This window comes from Hylobates moloch, unplaced genomic scaffold (assembly GCF_009828535.3).
Source record: "Hylobates moloch isolate HMO894 unplaced genomic scaffold, HMol_V3 SCAFFOLD_32, whole genome shotgun sequence".
Classification (NCBI taxonomy): Eukaryota; Metazoa; Chordata; class Mammalia; order Primates; family Hylobatidae; genus Hylobates; species Hylobates moloch.
Window position 1 is genome coordinate 1437673 of NW_026652307.1, and position 16221 is coordinate 1453893.

A 16221-nucleotide genomic window follows, 5' to 3' on the forward strand; every position below is an offset into this window, starting at 1 on the left:
TTTGCCAAACTGGGGAGTGATTCTCCCTCTGCCCAAACCTTGTTTGTTTTTATTTTTTCCAGATGAGGAAACTGAGGCTTAGGTAATCAAAGGGACCAAAGAAAAGTCACACATCAAGTAGGGAACAGAACGGAGCTGAAACAACACAACCTCTGACGGTGAGTGCACAGATCCCAGCTCTCCTTAATGCTTGTGTACTAGCTATCAGGCATCACACTCTAGTGAATGGGTGTGATTACAACCATCCTCACTTTACAGATGCATAAACTGAGGCTTGGAAAGGCAGAGTAACTTGACCAAAGTCTCACAACCCAAAAGTGGGAAATTTGACACTTGATCCCAATCTGATTAACTCTTAAGATCCGTGTTCTTAACCACTATGACATCTGCCCCTTAGATGTTTGTCCCATTAAATATGATAACAAATGCTAATAGTTCCTCACTTCTTTTTTCTCTGCTTGGGGCATAGAGCTCACCCTTCAAATATTAATGAAGTCAAATAAGCATGTCTTTGGTGACCTTTCCTCAGCACCTCCTTCCACCGGTGCCCCAGGACAGCGGCCTCTCACCTCCGGGTGCCCACTTTGCCCGTTCCTGCTTTGGAGGCTGTATCACCGGGACCCTCTCAGTGAAGGACTCTCTGCAGCAAGCTGTCAGGGAAGGAGCTTGAGTCCACAAGTGAAAACTGTGGGCACCTCCACCAGCAATAACACCAGCTCAAGTTCAAGACCAGGACTGTTCCCAAAGGGCTGTCTTTTACTTTATTTTTATAACCTCAGATGAATTCTCTAGGTCTTTGGGGGCTTTTATTTGGTCAGGGAAGAAAACTAAGCAAGATTGATTTTTCCCTTAACCTCAGTACCAGAAAACTGTAATGAGCTTGGCCCTTGGGTCAGACAGACTTGGGTTCAAATTCCTGCTCTTTCCCTTGCACCCTGGGGAACCCAGGGCAGCTGTTTAACCCCTGAGGTTGAGGTTGGGTCTGTCTGCAGTGAAATGGAAATGATGCATATTGAAGACCCAGGTGAGCCTCCCTGTGTGCTGTACCCCTATCCACAGAAGCCAGCACACACAATACTCACCTGGGGGACAGGGGAGGGCTGAGTTACATCAAATCCTTTCTGTGCACCACGAGCCACATGCTCTCCCTCCCACTCCCACACCTTCGCTCAAGCCTAGACCCAGGGGCATTGTACATCTCGGGTCTCTGCCCTTCCGCCCCTTCCCTCTCTCCAGTTCCCATTGTGCTATGATGGCTCTGAAGTGTCAAGAAAGTCTATTTTTTTCAATCAAAAAAGGATAATTCTTACATCTTAAGTCTGGGTGCTGCCTTGAAAGGTCGCCTGGTACATACCCTTGACTTTAGATAGGGTCACTTTTAACTAAGCCAGACAAAGAGGAGCTTTTCCCCCACATTTGCTTAAAAAGGACACTCCTTTCTCTTTTTGTGGTATGGGAAGAAGCTAATTTTTAACACATCAGAAGAGATATTTAAAGGGCCGAGCAACATGCAGTCAAATGTGCCAATTGTACCTTTGAGCCATTTGGGCGGCTGCATCATGAGTGCGCCGTTTTTATAGGCAGCCGTCTGGGCCAAGGCCTCACAGGGGCTGTAAGGTCAACCTTTCTTGTTCTTGGTTTTGTAAATGGAACAGGGATAGCCTAGGCATGCAGATAAAGACCTAAAGTCATGATGAGCAAATTGGGACAGATTAGTTCAGTTGATCTATAAGTGATAATTCTGGAAAAATCAGAGCATGATAGCTTCCTAATCAAACGCCCTCACCTGCTCGGCCTCCCGAATAGAGGACTGCCAGTCCCTCCAGCTGACAGCCTAGGCTTTGACATATCTTTTTGCTTATTATTTGAATACCCTAAGAAAGATAATCCAATAAAAAGAGGCAAATAATATTGGAGCTTCCAGCCAAGAGAGAGAGGCATTGGTTGAGGCCCAACACCAGCTTTAAAAGGAGCCAAGGGCCTGGGTGTTCCTGGTGAGTGATGAGACTTGGAGGGGACAGTGCTGAGCATGACAGAGGGGCAGTCCTGTCCCCGTAGTCAGAGCCTCCACTTGTGCAAAGGCAACCCTGCAGAGGAGGAGCCACCTCATGAAGGGGTGGGTTGCCCCTCCACAGCTGTGGGTGTTTCTCGTCAGGTGGAAAGAGACTTGGAAAAGAAAGAGACACAAGGCAAAGCACAGAGAAAGAAAAATGGGCCCGGGGGACCAGCGTTCAGCAGACGGAGGACCCACGCCGGCACCGGCCTCTGAGTTCCCTTAGCATTTATTGATCATTATGGGGTGTTTCCCAGAGAGGGGGATGTGGCAGCACAATAGGATAATAGTGGAGAGAAGGTCAGCAGGCAAACACGTGAACAAATGTCTCTGCATCATAAACGAGGTAAAGAAAAAAGTGCTGTGCTTTTGATGTGCATACACATAAACATCTCAATGCCTTACAGAGCAGTATTGCTGCCAGCATGTCCCACCTCCAGCCCTAAGGCGGTTTTCTCCTATCTCAGTAGATGAAACATACAATCAGGCTTTACACCAAGACATTCCATTGCCCAGGGACCAGCAGGAGACAGAGGCCTTTCTCTTATCTCAACTGCAAAGAGGCGTTCCTTCCTCTTTTACTAATCCTCCTCAGCACAGACCCTTTACGGGTGTCGGGCTGGGGGACGGTCAGGTCTTTCCCTTCCCATGAGGCCATATTTCAGACTATCACATGGGGAGAAACCTTGGACAATACCTGGCTTTCCTAGGTAGAGGTCCCTGCAGCCTTCCGCAGTGTATTGTCTCTCTGGGTACTTGAGTTTAGGGAGTGGTGATGACTCTTCACAAGCATGCTGCCTTCAAGTATTTGTTTAACAAAGCACACCCTGCACAGCCCTTAATCCATTTAACCCTGAGTTGACACAGCACATTTCTTAGGGAGCACAGGTTTGGGGGTAGGGTTACAGATTAACGGCATCTCAAGGCAGAAGAATTTTTCTTAGTACAGAACAAAATGGAGTCTCATGTCTACTTCTTTCTACTCTGACACAGTAACAATCTGATCTCTCTTTCTTTTCCCCACACCTCAGAGGCGCAGGTGGGATGGGTTCTGCATGCAGAGTGCCCCGAGGCTGACAGCAAGGCCTGGGCAGAGCTCACACGGAGGGGTCAGGGGTCAGGGGTCAGGGGTCAGGTGAGCAGGGTCTTTGATAGGCTCTATCAAGGCCTCTCAGGGGCTGACCACCTGCTCTTCAGTCACGCCCTGACAGTCTGAGCCTCGTCTGCACCTTCCTGTCTCTCAGTGGGTCTCAACTGGCAGCAATTTTGACTTCCAGGAAACATTTAGCCTTGTCCAGAGATGTTTCTGGTTATCATATCTGGGGAGGGAGTGCTACTGGCATCGAGTGGGTAGAGGCCAGGGTACCATGGAGAGCACAGCCCCATGACACAGAAGGATCCTGCACAAAATGTCAATGTCAGGCCTCTGAGCCCAAGCCAAGCCATCGCATTCCCTGTGACTTGCACGGATACATCCAGATGGCCTGAAGCAACCGAAGATCCACAAAAGAAGTAAACATAGCCTTAACTGATGACATTCCACCATGGTGATTTGTTCCTGCCCCACCCTAACTGATCAATGTACTTTGTAATCTCCCCCACCCTTAAGAAGGTACTTTGTAATCTCCCCCACCTTTAAGAAGGTTCTTTGTAATTCTCCCTACCCTTGAGAATGTACTTTGAGAGATCCACCCCCTGCCCCCCAAAACATTGCTCCTAACTCCACCGCCTATCCCAAAACCTATAGGAACTAATGATAATCCACCACCCTTTGCTGACTCTCTTTTCGGACTCAGCCCGCCTGCACCCAGGTGAAATAAACAGCCACGTTGCTCACACAAAGCCTGTCTGCTGGTCTCTTCACACGGATGCGCGTGAAAGTCAACAGTGCTGAGGCTAAGAAACCCTGCCCTCGAGCCTGGGTGGACATTTCGGAAACGATCACGCCGGCTCTGCAAAGTGCTGAGACACTGCCACTTTGGGAGACTGTGCTTGTGGAGTGAGCCCTTCCCTGGCTCCCTGTCAGGTACCTCACAAATCAGAGGACGGTGATGGGGAGGCTGGGAGGCTGCTGTCTGCTGTGTGTGGAAGAACAGTGAGATGAGACAGGAAGGAGGCCAGGCCCTCTTGCTCCCCCACGCAGGGCCCAAGACCACACAGGTGGCAGCAAGGACACAGCCAAGTGGAGGCAAAATTGCTCCTGTGCTTGGACGAGATGTTCCCCTAGACACGGGGCCGTGGTGATTGCATTATCTATTTCTGTGTGTTGTTTATCTGCAACGTAATGAAATTGGATGAATGTGACTTGGGGAGTGTGTGCAAGGCGGGGCAAGGGTGATGCATGTATAATCAAGGCGGACAGGGAGCTCTCCCAGACATGCAATTGTTTGATTAAACCAAATCACCACCGGAAGGAGCAGACAGAACTGATTGGCCTTGTTCCAGCACAAAAGGCCAGGGAGGTGAAGGTTGGACTATTCTGGCATGTAACAATCAAAAGCATTTCCTCCCAGGCTTAGCTGCCAGGTGTCAGCCCTGCCATTGGGGCCTATACCAGTTTAAAACAGAGCCTCAGGGCACAGGAGTTGCAAAAGCATTTGTGTAAGGAAACGAGAAGTGCCTTGAAGGGCAGCTTCATCAATCCATTCAATGCTACAAGGCCTGAGCCCCACCCAGCCTGCAGCCTTGTGCAGGGGCCATGGGAGAGGCAGCAAAGGAAGCGAACGTCTGCAAGGAGGGGGCCCCAGCCCAGGACCCGGCTAAAATCTAGGGATCTTACCTTAAAAATTCACAAGCATTTTTATTGCTTTCTGTAATGTAACTGCATTTGTCTTAATAGTCTTCAAAGGCTGACATTGCTGACTGTGGAGGAAACTGGTGCTCCAGGGCAACACACCAGCCTTCTCCCTGGGCTTGACTCAGCCTCTGCCTCTCAGCCCTGCACCCCTGAGGCCTGCGCCCCAAACCAGAGAAGTTCTGCCCTAGGGTTAAAACGAGGGGCACACACAACCAACTGGCCTTGTCCCAACAAGAGAAAACTAAGGTGCACTCCTCCAGCCTTAAATGATATTAACGTAATTAACACGGATCAGCCACTTAATAAATGCAATGAACACTTTATATGGTTTTATCACATTTGATACTCTTGAGATTAGGGTAAGTGCTATTATAATGCCCATTTTACAGATGGGGAAACTGAGGCTCAGGGAAGTTAAATGGCTTAACCAGAGTCACATTGCTGAGGCACTAATTGAACCCAGACAGTCTCCAGTCCAGAGCCCACCACAGCATAAGACCTGGCAGGCTCAGGCACTCTGCAGAGAAGGAAGAGAACGTGCATGAATCTCGTTCACCTGTTCATCCAGCAGACGCTCAGCATTGCCGTCCCTGTGGACAGGAGGTGCTGGGAAAATGGAGACAGAAAGACAACATCTGTGCCTGCAAGACATGTGCCCTCTGTGGAGCTGAAGGGAAGATTTCTGTGGTAAATGCCACAGAAGAGAAGGGAAGGGTGAAACCCATGGGTTGGAGACACCAGCAAGCTCTGGGCAAAAGGGAGCCTCAAGGGGGAAGACAAGAGTGACAAGAGCCAGGAGCAGGAAGAATGTTTCAGAGCAGTGGTTCTCTAGTGTGGCCCCTGGACTGGCAGCATCCACCTTACCTGGGAGCTTGTTAGAAATGCACGTTGTGAGCAGAGACTCCAGGGGAGAGCATTGTAGCAAGGCTCCTAGGTGACGCTGATGGCTTCCCAAGCTTCAGAACTGCTGTTTTAAGCACAAAGAAAAAAAACGTCCAGAGAAGATGGAGTCTGGCATATCTGAAAATCAGGGAGAGCTTCTGGGGCAGACCCTGCTGGCTGCCTGCCTCCCTTCTTCTTGATTTTTAGAAATCTATGTTTGAGCAACAATGTGCTTAGGACAGGTGGATGAATCTCACTTGGCCTAATCCATGCATCTCCTTTTGGTGATCAAAGAGGGGGAAAAAAAAAAAAAAAAACCAGAAAAGAAGTCAGCTAGGGGCTTCCAGGGAAAATTTTGCTGATCTGTAATGGTTTGAAAAGCATCCCTCAAAAGATATATCCACATCCTAATCCCCAGAATCTGTGACTGTAAGCTTACTTGGAAAGAAGGGCCTGGTCTTTGCAGATGTAATTAAGGATCTGGAGATGAGATCATTCTGGATTAGAGTGGGCCCTAAATCAATGACATGTGCCCTTACAAGAGACAGGAGAGAAGAAGATGCAGGCACAGAAGGCTACATGAGGGCAGAGACAGAGATGGGAGTGATGCAGCTACACAGGGAGGAAGGCCAAGAGATGCCACTGAAAACCAAAAGAGGCAAGGAAGGATCCTCCCCTAAAGCCCCCAGAAATAGCACGGCCCTACCAACACCTGGAGAGAATATGATTCTAGTGTTTGGAGCCACTGAATGTGTGATGTTTGTTACAGCATCCACAGGAGGCTAAGATACCGCCTACATGGGTGGATTCCCTGATGCTCTTATTTCCTTTCTGCTACACGCCACCATCTCCAAGACATACAGTTATCTGTTGGTTTGGTTGGGTTTTTTTTCCTGTGTTCCTGCTGGACTGGGAGCACTAAAAGGGCATCATCCGTCATGATATCCAGCACATAGTAGATGCTCCATAAATAGTTGTTAAACGCATGCATTAATGGAAGAAGGTGGCATGACAAAGATCCATCTTCTGACTTCAAGTAATATTTCCTCCTCTACACATTAACAAAATGACAAGGCAAATGAAAATCTAATCACTCATATTATGATACTAAGGTGCCTGGTGCTTGTTACATCAGACCACATCAATGTAAAGTGCATGCCGTCTCTCCGAAGCCCAGCTGTTGAAGCAAAGTGACGCAGATCAGAGTAAAATTGGCTCATTGGGCCTAAGGCAGAGTTTCTCAGCCTGGGCGCTATTTATACTTCAAGGATAAGTCTTTGTTTAAAGGGGGGTGGCCTGTCCTATGCATCTTAGAACATTCAGCAGCATCCCTGGTCTCCACCACTAGATACTGGTAGCACACCCTCCCTGTGTCCCTGCCCAGCTGTGATGACCAAAGTGTCTCTAGACATTGCCAAATATCCCCATCAGGCAAAATCACCCCAAAGTAAGATCCGCAGACCCAAGGGATCCACAAGTAGACTGGTTAAGTCAGCCTTCCCTGAAACTGGGGAAAGCACACCGCCATGCCACACTGATGGAAATCCACCAGAAGCAATCCGAATCAGGTCAAAGTGAAAGGTGCAAAGGAGGTGAGTCGCTTTAGCTCATGGACAAGTAAGAGAAGATGTGAGAGTGGGGGCTGGACCACAGGTTACCAGGGAGAAAGAGAAATCGTCTGCCAGGGCTGGTGCCCCACCACGGCAGGTTAGGTGAACAGCAGGACCCAGGTGAGAAGGGACAGCCCTGTCATTTTCACTAACTGGCAGGCAGTCCCAAAGCGTAACCTAGGAATCAGTGTTGCAAGTCAAAGGAGTCAACAAGGGACACACATAGTGTTCCCACCAAGCACAAGGGCCTATGCTCCAACTTCTCGATGGGGAGCCATGCCCACCTCAGCCTGGGAAGAGCTGGGAGCCAAGGGGTTCACCTGAAGGGCACTGGCTTCCCACCAAGGCAAGGGAACAGAGGATTTGGAGGGATGCAAAAGTATCCAAGAGGACGATGACGCCATCCAGCGCTTATTGGACACCTGCCCCGTGCCAAGCACTGTGTTATCTAACTCAAAGTATCTAAAGAATAACAATTGTCAGTGTCCAGCCTCCATCTCCAATTTTTAAAAGGAAGATGAACAGACAGAATTGGTGGAAATGTAATAGAAGCCTTTGAAATACCTCTCTAATCCTTAATGGAGAAACCAGATAGAAATTCATAAAGACCATAAATGAAGTGTGGTTAATGTAACAAATACCCATGCCCCACCACACAGCTTTCAAAGATATCATGTGTTTCTGTATTTACAACAGACCTTTTTTGGTTAATGCGTAAAATACTACGAGACCTTTGAAGCTCCATTTCTCTGTTACCATTTTGTCTCCGCTCCCTCCCTCCACAGGGGAAACCCTGATTCTTGAAGGTGATGAATACCCCTCTCTTCTGTGCTTTTGATGATGTATGTGTATATATTATCCACACTTAGGCACAAAAAATAATATATAACATTGTTTCCTGTTATTTTTACACAAATTGTATCATGATGAACACGTTCTTTTTCACTTTCTTCTCACTGTCTCCTCCCCATACTAATTTTTTGAGAATTTTCTAGGTTGATATCAGTAGACCTAATTTAATCATTTTATCTGTGGCAGAGTAATCCATTGCATAAATTACCTAATCCAATCCCCTAGTGAGGAACATTTAAGTCATTTCTGATTTGTTAACCAGTACGAACAACACTGCAATGAAAATTCTGACACATACCATTTCTTGTGCATGCATAAGAGAGTTTCTGTAGGGCAGGGCCCCCAGCCCCGTGCCGTGAACCGGTACAGGTTAGGAACTGGTTAGGAACTGGGCTGTACAGCAGGAGATGAGTGGCCAACGAGTGAGCAAAGCTTAACCTGTATTTACAGCTGCTCCCCATCATTTGCATGACCTCCTGAGCTCTGCCTTTTGTCTGATCAGCAACAGCACTAGATTCTCATAGGAGTGTGATCCCTACTGTGAACTGCACATGCGAGGGATCTAGGTTATGTGCTCTTTATGAGAATCTAAAGCCTGATGATCTGTCACTGTCTCCCATCACCCCCAGATGGGGCCAGCTAGTTGCAGGAAAACAAGCTCAGGGCTCCCACTGATTCTACATTATGGTAAGTTGTATAATTATTTCATTGTATATTACAATATACATAAGACATATAATAATAGAAATAAAGTGCACAATAAATGTAATGTGCTAATAATAATAGAAATAAAGTGCACAGTACATATAAGGTGCGTGAATCATCCTGAAACCATCCCCCACCCAACCCAGTCCATGGAAAAATTGGCTTCCACATAACCCGTCTCTGGTGCCAAAAACGTTGGGGACCATTACTCTAGGGCCCAGATAGAGGAGTAGAGTTATGGGAGCACAGGGTACAAGTGTTTTGACTTAACTAGATATTAACAAAAGACTTTCCAAAGTGGCTGAAACCATTTATATTCCCAACAGTGGGATAGAAGTTACTGCTTGCCAGAGTCTTATTTTCTCATATCTTCAAGGAACCGATTATTTCCGTACTATGGAAACAATTCCAGTACATTGAGAAAGACAAAAAGTCACTGAATGGTTTCTCCACAGTCAGCATAACCTGAATGCCAGGGCCTGACACAGACTCCCCACAGAAAAGGTAATTAGAGAAAGTTCATGCAAAAAGCTTGAGAAAGTGTTGGCAAATAACACACCATGTTGATTCGCAGAATCCGGGAGCTATATGGTTTAGGAAGCTTTTTTTTTTTTTTTTTTGAGACGGAGTCTCGCTCTGTCACCCAGGCTGGAGTGCAGTGGCACAATCTCGGCTCACTGCAAGCTCCGCCTCCCAGGTTCACGCCATTCTCCTGCCTCAGCCTCTCCGAGTAGCTGGGACTACAGGCGCCTGCCACCACGCCCGGCTAATTTTTTGTGTTTTTAGTAGAGATGGGGTGTCACCGTGGTCTCGATCTCCTGACCTCGTGATCCGCCCACCTCGGCCTCCCAAAGTGCTGGGATTACAAGCGTGAGCCATCGCGCCCGGCCGGAAACTTTTAAAAATACTCTCAAAATGTTAACAGGACGAAGGAAAAAGAAGTATTTGATCATTTTTTATAAGTCATAAAGATATTCGATAAGATTTAACATCCATTTCTGATACTTGAAATTATCAATAACTCCTCCTTAAAAGATTTTGTTCATTTGGTTGGTTTATGGTTTTTTTTTTTTTTTTTTTTGGAGACAGGTTCTCAGTTGCTCAGACTGAAGTGCTGTGGCGCCATTGGCATCTCAGCTCACTGCAACCTCCACCTCCAGGGCTCAAGTGATCTTCCCACCTCAGCCTCCTGAGCAGCTGCGACTACAGGTGTGTGCCACCATGCCTGGCTCATTGTTGTTTTTTTGTTGTTGTTTGGGGTTTTTGTTTGTTTGTTTTTTGTGGAAACAGGGTTTTGGCATGTTACCCAGGCTGGTCTCAAACTCCTGGGCTCAAGCAATCCACCCGCCTTGTCTTCCCAAGGTGCTGGGATTGCAGGTGTGAGCACCATAGAATTTTTTTAATGCACATTCCAATCCAAAAATTACCATCAAATTTACTTGTAAAAATACTATCAGCATCCTATGAGAGTCACAAGAGTACCCTTTATCACTAGTATTGCATGACTTTTTCTAGAAGTGCTGACAAAGCAATCAGACAAGAATATAAAAACAGTCATGAACATTGGAAAAAGCAAAACAATCAGAATTTGTAGATAATAAGGTTGTATTCCAGGAAAACCCAAAATAATAGAAAAACTATTAAAACAATAAAAATACAGTAATATGATCAGCTATAAACAATATACAACAATCAATGACTATCTCACAGGTAAATTATAACAAGTTAGAAAACACACACTTTAGAAGATCATTTCCCCTAAAATACCTAAAATTAAATTTAATGATACATTTTCAGGACATGTGAAAAGCCAAAAATAAGTCTCAGTGAAGATCTTCTTATAAGATTTCAATACATGGAAATTCAAGTCTTTTTTATTGGATAAGAAGACTCAATGCAATAAAGACATATTTTTTTCCTGAATTAGTCTATACATTCAGTATGATCTCAATGTGGGATATATTTTACCTTGGACAAAAAGATGATTCTAAAGTTTGTCTAGAAGAATAAACATCTTACAACCACCAGAAATACTCTGAAAAAGAGTGGCATTGAGAAACTCGTCTTGCTAGGTATTAAAAATGTATAAGATGATGACAGTTCAGTAAAGCAGTGTGGTTTGAAAAAGGAATCAAAAGATAGCTCAAAGAGATGAACTAACATTATAGGAAGAGATCCAAGTATGTAGCTATTTTAGAACATAATACAGTGGTCATTTCTAATAAGGGAGAATATGGAAATGGAACAGCTGCATCACCATCTGGGAAACATAAAACTGGAAGCCAGCCCATTTCTTACTGCAAAGTAAATTCCTAAAAGAACCAAGGTTTACATGAAAAGAAAAAAATGCTGAAAGCAAATATGGGAGAATATTTATATAATCATAAGTTGGGGTTGCTTGGCCATTCTAAATATATGAGCATCAGAAAACACAAAATAAGACATAAATTTAACAACATACACATTTACAACATCTCTGAATGGCTTTAAACTTGATAAGCAAAACTAAAGACAACAATTCCATAATTCTTATCACAAAAGCTAATATTCGCAATATAGAAAGAGCTCTAACAAATCAATAAGAAAAGTTAATATATGAAGAAGAACATCGACAGAGGATAGGAACAGATGTTTCATAAAAGAATAAATGCAGAAGGCTAATGGGCACGTTCAAGCTCATTATCAATCAAATAAAAATTAAATATCATTTTTTACCTATAGGATTGAACAAGAATTAAAATATAGTTGGAAACCAGTCATAGCAAGCATTTAGGAAAATGGGCATTTTCATGCAGTCTTGGAGGGAAAGTAAAGTGAGCATCATTTCTGGAAGGTAGTTTGACATTATTGTATAAAAATGTGAAATGTTCATGCCTTTGAACCCAGCAATCCAATTTGGGGAATTTATTCTAAGGAGATCATTTCAGAAATGGAAAAACGCGTGCCTGAGAAAACTTTCTATGCCAACCAGTGCGTGACTAAGAAAAATGTGGTATGTGCTTGAATAAGTGCTGTGCAGAAATTAAACATGATGGTGAAATACATTTATTAATTGGCAATATTACCTTTGACATTTTCATTAAGCAAAAATGGCAGGTGGCAGCATATAATGTGATGTCAATTACATAAAATTATACACATGTAGCTTTATTTGTATGTATATATGTCAAAGGATTTTTCCCTCTAGCTCTTTCCTAAAACCATCATAGCCCCCAAGGTTTGCATCGTTCATTCTGTCTCACTGTTGAGAAGACTGTCTCAAAATAGACACCACCTGCAGCTCTTTTAGCAGTCATTATCAGCATCTGAAAGTACCTGTGTGTTTCTTCATTTTCTCAATGACTTCTGTGCGGCCTCTCCCATGAGAAGTGACACCATGGGGGTCAGGGCTGGCTGGTCCACCTCCAGAGCCTAGCACGGACCTGGCCCAAAGTCCCTGCTTGGTAAATACCTGCTGGATGAATGCATGCTGTTGTGAGACCAGTGTTTTTCAGAGCACACTCTCTAGAAGAAATGCCAACCTGTGTTATGGACTAAGGTGTCCCACGGGCAAGTAGGTTTTGGAAACATGGCATTGGATCAAGCCAATCCAAGGGTTTATTTGGTGCAGAACTTTTCAGAGCCTTTAATACCCAAATGCACATTGTGACTGTTCAAGAGTTTCCCAGCTCTCTTGACTGCAGAAGCCCCTCTATCTTCAGCCCCTTGGAGCGTCTTGTGTCATGGGACAGTGTGGGATGGACTATGTTCAGAAGAATATTCAGCAACGTATTAAATTGGGGGCCGAGATTAGAGCTGATCTCCAATTTGTCATTGTACTGTCTGTGTTGTTTGAAGTGTTGACACTGAGTGAGCACATACCATTTCATAAATATAACAGTTTTTCAAGATAAAAGAATAAACATTAAAAATGCACTTATTGTCTGAATCTCAAAATCAAGTTTATTTTCCAAAACCATGAATTCCATTGAAGTTGTTTTGAAAGAAGAAAGGCTGGTTTGAACCAAATAGAAACACAGAAAGTAGCAGAACCAGGTCTTATATATTCAAATTCTACTTTCACCATACACTTATTGGGCATCTTTGGAGAAATCACGTGAGATCATAGTCTGTAAAATGAACCCCCTCGTAAGTTGTGAGGATTCAGACTAAAAATCTAATAAGCCCCAATAAATACTAGCTTTTTCCATATTAGCATTGATAAGTCTAAATTAAGTTGTGCCATCTAAATATGTTTGCATTCCACTTATATCAGTCTGCTCAAGTCATGGTCTCCAAACTCTCCAGAGCCTAGAGCTGCCTTCATTTGCTAAGAAGTCAACAGAAAAAGGTTTCAGGTGGGTCCCATGTTTACTCCTGTTCACTATCAGGAAGTTCTGTGCTGGACTCACCTTCAGCCTGTGGCTGTGCCCGTAGCTGTCTGCCTGCCAATAAGGGCTGTGCTGAAACAGGTCAACCACCAGAACCCAGTCCCGGAAGAGCCTCTGCTAGGACGAATGCTGAGAAGCCAGTTCTCACAGCTGGGTGTTCCTTTTGTTTATGGAGTGGTTATTGCAGTAACATCTGGATTCCTTAACCAACACCAGGGAAAGGCAAAGATTATGTTTAGCTGCCTGGTGTATTTCAAGGGATGTAGCTTTATTCTGCATGATCAGGAAGTAATTAGCAGCTTAAACTTGATGCCTTCACTCAGCATTGATTCCATGCCTCTCTTTCAGCAAGGAAAGCAGTGGAATTCGTAATTAGTAAATTCCCACTGTCTACCCCAAATCCTTAGGGTAGGTGCAAACGAAGACCTTTCTGTCCTTCCTTTGAGTAATTTACAATTTGAGCTGCCTTTTTCATGGGGCCCCATGATGACTGGGAAAGGTGAAATGGAAAAATTACCCAGCAGCCTGGTTATTCAGCAACCTTTGCCAAAACCCAGTCATGGCCACTGTCCACCAAGCAGCGATGGGATGTATCTGGGGGAGTGGGGAGAATCAACCAGGAAGAGAGACTGAGCTTCAAGCGTAGCATGGAATGGAAGGATTCAGGCTCGAGTTTGAATTAATCTGTCTGGATCCTATTTCCACTGTGTGACCTCCATTTCCATCTAGAATTTGTGCTCTCCTCATCTTCAAAGTGGGGAAAGTGACAGTACTGACCTTACCATGCTATTTGGGAGGTCAGTAAGATAGCACACACAAGGGGCTTTGCACCAAGCTGGGCACAGAGTGTCACACTTACCTAGTGGCTTTTCCTTCTGAGGAGCGTGGCACATAGCATTTCCACTGAACAGATAAGCACAGGCTCAGCAAGTGGGCAGTTGGAGGGTCGAGAGGGAAGCCCTACAGCCTTCCGGGAGAGGTCCCTGTGTCAGCTCTGGGTCTGAGTGGGCACACCTCTACCTTGTGATTATTAACTGAATGTTTGCACACACCTTTCTCTTCATATGTAATGGTCCATGGTTTTATACATTTAAAAAATATTTTTAAAAACAAAGCTCAGGGAGCTGAAGTGACTTGCCCAAGGTCACACAGAGAACTGGAAGGAAACGTGCATTTGGAACCCGTGTCTCAAAGTGTCACCACTTCTCGTGGCAGCCCCAGGCACAGCCTCCTCCTAGGTTGGAATTCTCCATTCCCACACGTCACTTTCCTTCCACATGTGCACACACGCACACAACACACACGTGCACATGTACACGCAAACACACACGTGTGCACACACACGCATGCATGCATACACAAATGCCAGCATACAGTAAGGGTTTAATAATGGCCGCACCGATTTCATTGCTGACATAATGACCCAAGGACAGTCTTAACAGAACGATGGCCTCATCTGTGTGATGGGGACAAACCTGGCAAGCACCTTCAGGACTCCGTGGAGATTAAATGACCGAGGGCACTCGCAACACTTAGAATAGGGCCTGGTATCTAACACAGGCACAATTAATGGTTGTTATTATCATTGTTATTGTTAATATTAGCCTTCTTTTGACTTATTTTCAAACCAAAATATGTCAAATTCTCCCCATCTCACCCTTTGGAATCTGCATGTTGTCTCTCAGCAGAGAAGAAATCTTGCCAAGCAACGGTTTCATTTCTGGTCTGTAGAACACCCAGCCCTAAGCTGGGCTTTGCACCTCTTCAGCAAAGCCTTCTCTGCCTAAGTCGGGACTCCGTGCCCCTCCTCACACAAAAGCTGCTACCAACCAGCGAGACCGCCTCCAGGTAACACAGCTCCTGAGAACCTCCAGATCCCCAAAGTGGATTCTTCCAGCTTTCTCCAAATAGCAAGGTTTTTAACATTTTTTAAAGCTGAAACTCGTTAGTTTAAAACCCCAAAGTGTGATTGTACACATTTATTTCCCTGGAATTATTTTTGAGATCAGGAAAAAATACAATTTTCCTTCCTGAGGAAAATCAAATTACATTGTGCACTGACTTTCTCCAAGTAACACAACCTCAGCCCTATAATTAATATCACCACCTTCCACAGCCTCATAATTAAACATGAGATGCACGGGACTGGGAGGAAGTCACGGGAAGGCAGGAGGTAAATCACCGGGCTGGTCTCTGCCACCCATTTCTTGGGAGCCCATAGGAAGGGGGGAGTTGGCATGGGGAAGAAGGGCGGCCCTGAAGGGGGCTGGAGGTCACCTGCACCCACGCGATCCTTGATTTCCCTTGGCGGCCCATTGTCCCAGGGCTGTCTGCAGCATGAGGCCAGCAGTGCCTATGAATGGCTGTGGAGTCTTTGCGCACTGCTTGACATGTACACTGCCGGGCCGACCAAGACGCAGACGCTCCAGCCCATGGGCCAACCTAACGTGAAAGGAGATGGAGGGTTTGTCCTGAGTCTATGCCTGCTGTTCTCATTGAACATGAGTTTCGAGAAACACCTGTGCAGGGAGGATCTGAAGGAAGCTGCACAGTTTATTCTGTTGGTGTTCTCCCTGCTTCTTGTCGTCTCCTCCCACCACAGACCTCAGGCTGTGTGGCTCTTCCCTCTCCCCCCTCCTCCCAGAAATGCCCACCCAGCATCCCTCCTCCCAGCAGTGCCCATGCAGCGTCCCTCCTCTCAGCAGTGCCCATGCAGCATCCATCCTCCCAGTAGTACATACCCTCCTCCCAGCAGCACCCACTCAGCATCCCTCCTACCCCCTCCAGCTGTGCAGTTCTCCTCCCTCCCCACCCTTCCTAGTGTCCTTCCTGCCTCCTCTGTTCCCCACTCTCCTGCAGGAGGTGGGAGCCATAGGGCTGGTCAGGCAAATGGGCTGCCAGGCTGATAACAGCTAGTGTGTCTCCATTTTCTCCTCTTTGGCAAACCTCATA

At 45.7% G+C, this 16221-nt stretch overlaps 1 protein-coding gene across 1 annotated transcript in view; it reads right to left on the bottom strand.

Annotated features, from left to right (window-relative positions):
- Positions 1–16221, bottom strand: part of LOC131382495 (cadherin-like protein 26) — a 159661-nt gene that overhangs the window by 70202 nt on the left and 73238 nt on the right. The gene's annotated exons all lie outside the window — the stretch shown is intronic.